Genomic DNA, 5,805 nt, shown 5'->3' with positions numbered 1-5,805 from the left:
CTCATAGAATGATGAGTGTATCACTTACGTACTTCAGATGCTTTACCTATGGTGATGTTTATGTCTCAGTTCCCATGAATTTCCTGGGAGTAAGGCCCATTGGAACTTATTCTCAGTAGGCAAGTGCAGGATTGCCTTGTTGCCATAAGCATTTTTGATAACTCTTTCCTAATTTCAAGGGATAGGCATGTAAGTGTCCAGTATCCTGACTTTTGCAGTCATCAGCTTTCCAGCTGAGTGGGAGGGGGACCCTAACAATTCCGTTTTTCCTGTGAGCATCATCAACTTACAGACATGTCCATCAGAATCTCACTCACAGGAAAAAGCAACAGATCTTACAAGTAACAAATAGATGTGTTATTACACATACCACATACCCTCTGATAAAGAAATATGCATTTGTCCAGGCACTGTTAACGTTTAGATGACATTAATCAGTATTTTGATGCTGGATGCTTAAGTGTGTATATATGTATATGTGTATGTATATATGTGTGTGTGTGTGTGTTTTGTGATTTTATGGGCGTTACTTTGTGAAGTGCATACACAGAGTATGAGAGGTTGATTAAATAAATAGATTAAATTATTAGGATACAGTTCTATGCACATGTACCAGGGAGTAAGAACCATTGAATACAGTGAGATTGAATAAACACGCATAGGAGTGCACAGCAAGTGCCTTACATGACCATTCGCTAAAACCTACTGTAAATGTAAAGCACACACTGCCCTATGGGGGGTGGGGAGAAGAGAAGCTAGCGCTTGCCTCTGTTGAGCCGAGCCCCAATCTGCTGATTGCAGAGGAGGAAAAATCTAAGGAGCCTTGTACTTCCCTATAAATCTTCCTGCCCTCTGGATAGGAGTTGACTTTGAAGTGTACAGTGCTGTTCTTGATACTCAGCTGAAAATGCTGCTCTGGGACTTGGCCTACTACTTGTTTAAAGCGCAGCTGCTGTTAGAAATTGGAGTCTCACTTTTCCTTTACTCATCTCAGATGTTCTTAGGTGATAAAAGCACTCTGCACTCATGGATTTCTACTAGAGCTGCAACACTCAAAATATCCATCAGTTAACCCAGCCCTGCCAGCAACAAGGCAGGTCCAATGCCATGTCCCAAGCTCTGCAGGTTTACCCTAACTTAGGAACCTCAAGTCCCAGCCGGCCCAGCCTCCCTCTCTAGCCTCACACACCCTACTAAACCCACATTCCTACCCAGTCTACACCCCTCCCGAAGGGTTTTGGCCCAGCTGGTAGGTGTCCTTGAACTCCAATCACAAATCTTGCTTGCCTGAATGGAGGATAGAAAAGTATGCAGGGTTGTACCTTTATTTCACCCTGGTCAAAGACCCAGTTTGGCATACACCCCATGTGCATTTGTGTACACTCATGCGCACACACAGACTAGGAGCCTCAATTGCAGCCCTCTGGAGGTTTCACCCAGGGCAAAAAAATCCAAAAACCCAGCTGCAAATGTGTGTATTTGTGCAGAAACTAGATTGCAGTACTATTTTATATTCCTGTGTATATGGCATACAGAATAGGAAAGTGCTTCGTGACCCCATCTAGAGAATATTTCATTATTCCAAAACGAAATAAAGCAAGCACTGTACAAAGGCAATCAATTTATTCAAGTCTTGACTGTTGTGACCTGCCCTGGGACCTTAGGTTGAAGGGTGGGTAATTTAAATATAGTCAAAATAATGGTGGTGGTGGTGATGGAAAAAATACATTGTTGCTTCCCCAACTTTTGCCAGCCCTGTGTTCACCTATTGATTCAACATGTAACATGATGAGGAAATTTGTACATAGTTGCTAGGATGAAGGTGTGCATTCTCTAAAGACAAAGAGAGTGATTCTGTGCAATGCTGTGGAGAATGCTCCACCAGCACAATCATTTCTGGGAAGAGAAGGAGCTGTGGCCATCGATTCTTCCCATGTTGGTTGTAAGCCCCCCAATCTCACAATCCATACTCATGCCTTAGGCCAGGGGTAGGCAACCTAAGGCCTGGGGGCCAGATGCGGCCCAATCACCTTCTCAATCCAGCCCACAGACGGTCCAGGAATCAGCGTGTTTTTACATGAATAGAATGTGTCATTTTCTTTTAAATGCATCTCTGGGTTATTTGTGGAGCATAGGAATTCATTTATATATATTTTCAAAATATAGTCTGGCCCACCACATGGTCTGAGGGATGGTGGACCAGCCCATGGCTGAAAAAAGTTGCTGACCACTGCCTTAGGCAGTGGGGCAGAGCAACTATGCTACTTTTGCAGCAGGTGGGTCACTGTTGCTTTCTGGAAGGCTTGAGGTGGTGAGAAGGTCATTGGAAATTTACCTCTGGTGCGCTTGTACCAAACTGACCTGCCCGCCATATTGTCCCTCACAATCCCACTCCCAATAGGAGACAGCAACAAATCTGCCTGGCAGAGTAGCTCTCCTCCACCTGGCGAGCTGCTTCTGGGCTTAGGAACTGTGGAACTACACAATACCGGCAAGTTTGCAGAATCAAGACCCCTCACGTATTGTTGCTACTAAGATATTCCTGAAACAAGGCTACATCCTGCCTTTCACATTAATTGAACCGAACTGCCAAAACTTCCTTTTACCATAAGCACTTCTTCACAGCCGACACACTTCCTGGATCTATAAAAGATCGTGGAATGGGTGAATTGTATTTAAGGAAGACATAAATATAGTTCCACAAAATGAAGCTTGCTGACACAGAGCACTTCTTGAATAATTCACTTTGAAATTAACACTTATAATACCATTTGCCTTTTAAGTCCAACTCAGAGGAGCTGGAAAGAATAGTTCTCCAGAGAGGGAATTAATGGCAAACATTAGTCTCTCTGACTTGCTTCATTTTAATCAAAATGATCAGATGATTACCTATAATGAAAAATAAACTAACCTCAGTCAAATTGATAGCAGTTCAATGCCTCTCCACTTCTATGGCTGCTTCAGTGTGATACTTATAATTAGAGTTTGAAGAAAATGTAAGTAGAGAATGCAGATCTTAAATATGAGGTACCTGCAAGACAGAGTGTTGCATACCACTGATGTAGATTTATGAATGATCAGTGTTGCATTGTGTGAAACACAGCAGGCAAGTTTCAGGATTTGTTCTTTACAAGAACCCAATATAATGGCCATGACACATCAAACACATCCTGCATTTGTAAGAACTTGATCATTAAGTATGGCAGCACCTGAACTCTGGAACTCCCTGCCAATTGATATGAAGCAGGCGCATTCTCTGAATTCTTTTCAGTGCCTGCTAAAAACATTCTTGTTTAGAAAAGTGTACCCAGATGCTTAGAAAGTTGTTGTGGATTTTAACCTCTTTTAGCTTTTTAATTTTTTTGCACGTTCTAAATGATTGTTGTACATTTTTTCTTGATCATATTATTTTTAGCTTTTTGTAAACCACTTTGAGGTTTTTTCCCCCCTACAATCAAGAGGTATATAAACTTTATGAAAGAAATGAAACAAACAAACAAAGAATATATTAACCAAAGCCAGTTGAAAAAGGTGTAACAGTTAGAAATAGACAGGACAGGGTGGACCTGGGTATATTCTGAGCCTAGGGTTCCCAGCCAGTACCAGAACTAAACTGAGTTCACAGTCATTGGAAGCAAAAGTTCACTCCTGGTTACATCAAAGTTGTCCATGTTTCAAGACCCCAGTTCAAAGGAGAAAGGACCGGCCTTTTGCCATTGTTAAACCGTTGGGATTAGAAATTTGCAACCACCCAGAGATTTAATAATAATAATAATAATAATAATAATAATAATAATAATAATAATGATTTTTTATTTGTACCCCACCCTCCCCGGCCAGAGCCGGGCTGAGAGCAGCTAACATCATATAAATAAGTTAGTTCTTGGTATGAGCTTTCATGTGCATGTACACTTCTTCAGATACACGGTGTATCTGAAGAAGTGTGCATGCACACGAAAGCTCATACCAAGAACTAACTTAGTTGGTCTTTAAGGTGCTACTGGAAGGAAAATTTTTTTGTTTTGACTATGGCAGACCAACACGGCTACCTATCTGTAACTGAATCATATAAATAATACAATATGTATAAAAAACAAGCAATCGATTAAAATGCATCCCAAAATTAATTCAAATAAATTAAAATTAAAACTGGACAAATGACAATCCTCAGGTTAAAATTGAAAGCAGTTAATACTCGCCAGGACCAACTGCTTCCACTGATATTATAAGGACCTGGGAGTGGGCTGGGAAACCTCCTTCGTGCTTGTTCTTATACAAGGAGAAAATGAGTCAGACTGCACCCTGACCAAAGGCCTGGCAGAAGGATGTCAAATTTCAAGCTACCTTTTGCCCAGCCCTGATATAAAGACTTACCCTCAAATCATAGAATTGGCAACAGGGACTTAGGAGAGACCTACATATATGTCACTTTTGAAGTTGTGCTTAAACTGAACACAAGTTGTTAAATAGGTGAGCCTTTTTAGATATGCTTAAATCCTGGCTTCCGTGGTAGTTTGGTTCTTTCTCAGTTACACTGATGAAACAAGTGCATTTCATTTCTTCAAATGCTCCCTCATGTGGCTTCTTTGTACCAATACTCAAAACATTTTTGACTTCTTGGAAACTGAAGCTCTATGCCCAAAAGTAAGGCAAGGCCAATCTGAGGAGTCTTTCGCGTGGAAACGACAGCAGCAGCATCAACCCCTGCACGGGTCTTTGATACCAATAAATGGCTGAGGGCTGCAATCGTGTGGAAATAAAAGATGGAGTTATTATGGTCTGGATTGTATGTGATTACAGTTTAAAGAGTGTCTTTTCAAGAGAAGTGCTCAAGACCTTCTTATTTTGAAAGCTCCAATTGCCCATGATCTTGCCTATAGTAAGATAACATGTTGTGCCTGTTGTATTTCAATAAATTTTAGGGTAGGTGAAGGAAGACCCCGATTCGATATTTTTAAGTGTTTGGAAACATGACCCCATGAACATGTGTAAGAGAATAAAAACAGGAGCAAGAGGAAGCAGAAAGCGATGGTAGGAAAATATGACAATCTTCTCTCTTGTAGATATTCCTGAGAATGCTGGTGTATATCTATATGCCTGTGAACTGTTGTGGACAGAAATCATGGGCATAGCTAGGATTTATGTTGGGGGGGGGGCACAGAATCTCAGTTAGTTAAGTATTTTATATTGATTTACTTAATTTGGGAGTATGCCCCCTCCTGGGTACGCCCATGACAGAAATGAATGCCATTTTTGAACCCAAGAGACCCAGGTTCAGAAAACTGTGCAGCTTTTTAGCTCCTCTGGAAAGATATGGCATGGAGGCAGAAAAGTGAGCATTTGAAGCTGTCACATACGAGTCAACAGCTCTTAAGTGTCTCAGGCAGAAGCATACCCTAGTTCCACTGTGAGCTTTTCAGTGGCGATCTAGGAACCTCTGTGTGCTGTTGCATTAAGCAGACCCTCACCCCCCAAAGCTACCTAAATAAACAGCTTCATGTCACTTCACAGTGATGTTGTCCCTGGTTGTTGATAAAGCAATTTTCAAGATCTTGGACTAAATAATTGGCTGTCAATTTAGCCCAGGCATAGGCAAACTTGGGCCTCCAGATGTTTTGGGACTACAACTCCCATCACCCCTAGCTAACAGGACCAGTGGTCGGGGATGATGGGAGTTGTAGTCCCAAAATATCTGGAGGGCCGACTTTGCCTATGCCTGATTTAGCCCCTGGGCTACATTCAACGTGCCCATACTGGTGCATAAAGCCATCTGGGACCAGGATACTTGAAAGATAATTGCATCCC

Source organism: Podarcis melisellensis (assembly GCF_964234715.1).
Source record: "Podarcis melisellensis genome assembly, chromosome: 1".
NCBI lineage: Eukaryota > Metazoa > Chordata > Lepidosauria > Squamata > Lacertidae > Podarcis > Podarcis melisellensis.
This window is presented reverse-complemented; position numbering follows the sequence as displayed.